Source organism: Hippocampus comes, unplaced genomic scaffold (genome assembly GCF_001891065.2).
Source record: "Hippocampus comes isolate QL1 unplaced genomic scaffold, H_comes_QL1_v1.1 scaffold68, whole genome shotgun sequence".
Classification (NCBI taxonomy): Eukaryota; Metazoa; Chordata; class Actinopteri; order Syngnathiformes; family Syngnathidae; genus Hippocampus; species Hippocampus comes.
This window is the reverse complement of record NW_017805625.1, coordinates 6,046,133-6,048,180: the sequence shown is the minus strand read 5'-3', so window position 1 is coordinate 6,048,180 and position 2,048 is coordinate 6,046,133.

Sequence of the window (2,048 nt, the reverse complement as noted above, 5' to 3'; positions counted from 1 at the left end):
CCATGGAATTTAATTGTTAAAACTGAGCAATTGTGCACAGCCTGAGATTAAACTGATTTTTATAGTTAAACTGATTTTTATCATAGGAAAATTAGAGCCTTAAAGATCCTGGAATTGCCTATCGGCGGTGGCTTCTTGCGCAGATTGTATAACCACCTCAAATATACTGTACAACAGATGACAGTTCCTGTGTGTGTGTGTGTGTGTGTGTGTGTGTGTGTGTGTGTGTGTGTGTGTGTGTGTGTGTGTGTGTGTAAAATTTGATTTGATCATCATCCACGTCACAATAGAAAAACTTTTTTTTTTTCTTTAACAAATAACACACAAAGAATTATGTAACCATGCTATGACTGAACACAACCCATAAAGGGAACAGTGCAGGGTGGAACCTATTATATTTGGAAAGGAGGCGCAACCAGTTACCAACTTTTGATCACTGGTGCTGCCTCATTGGGCTTAATCAAACGTTTCCTGTACTTGCAAATCAGTCCTGCACAACAGTCTGGAGGAATTTTTGGCCATTCTTGTCGACCACGTTTTAGCAATATTCTTGGGATGTCTGGTGTGAATTGCTATCTTGAGGGCATGCCACAGCATCGCACTCAGGTTGAGATTAGGAGTCTTACAGGGCTACTCCAGACGGCGTATTTCTTCTGTTCAAGCCATTGAGTTGTTGATTTCCATCCTTTTGGGTCATTGTCCTGTCCCATCAGCCATCTGCTGTAAAGCTTCAATTGGCAGACAAATCACCTTCAGTTGTCTTGCAAGATGCCTTGATTAAACTTGGGAATTCATTTTTCTGCCAGTGTTAGCAATGCGTCCAAGCCCTGAGGTAGTAATGCAGTTCCAAACCACAACTCCCACTCCACCATACTCGACAGTAGGGATGAAGTTTTGACAGTGGTTTCTCTCTTCACATACCGTTGTGTGTTCCTTGAAAACATGTCCTGCAATGACATTCATTCTTGTTTAATGTTCTTCTTATCATAGGTTTGCCAACAGTGATGTAAATGTGTTTCAGAGAATTCTGTGAGTCTTTAGCTGACACTCTGGGACTCTTTTTTTACCCTATTGAGCCTGTAGTCAGGGTTGCTGATGGTGGAGTGCTCCACTCTCCTGACTTGTGTGCGGGAGCTTGGGTTCACTTCCCACTCAGTGACAGTGTGAATGTGGGTGTCTATGGTTGTTCACCTCTATGTGTGCCCTGTGACTGACTGGCGACCAGTTCAGGGCGTATTCTGCCTTCCGTCCGAAGTCAGCTGGGATAAGCTCCAGCAACCCCCGCGACCCTCCTCAACACTGCTTATGTGTTTATGGAAGGATGGATGGATGGAGCCTGCAGTCATCTTCGTAGGACAGGAGTGCAACAACAGCACTGAAGGCTTTCCATTCATAGAGGAGACTCAGACAGTCTGACTGAGCATGCACTGATGCACAGTAAGGTTTTTGGAAATATTTATGTGACCCTTTCCAATTTAATTCATGTTAACAAATCTTAATTGTGTGTCTTCGGAAAACTCCTTTGTGTGTGGCATAGTTCACATCAGTCAATGCTTCTTCAAAATAAAAAACTCAAACCTGGTGTGTGTTTTTACACGGCAGAGCAGCTTTAACTAAGACCTCCAATCTCATTAGTTTGATTGGACTCCAGGTTGACTGACTCCGGATGTGCTCTTGGAGGGAGGAGTCATTAGTGAATGGGTTCACATACAGAACTGTACTTTTCCCACGCTGGACTATGAATAGTTACACGGTGTGTCCAATAAAACATGAAGAAAAATTCTATTGTATATTTAATTGTAATATATGTTCCTGGTTTGAATAGGTTGACAGATACATTATTTGATAAAGATAAATTATTTTCTGATCAATGAAGGGAAATTTGATATTTCTCATGGCACGCCTTTGGAGCTCTGCTCTCACAACACACGAATGTGTATCTATCTATCTATCTATCTATATATCTATATATATATATAATATATATATATATATATAGAGAGAGAGAGAGAGAGAGAGAGAGAGAGAGAGAGAGAGAGAGAGAGACT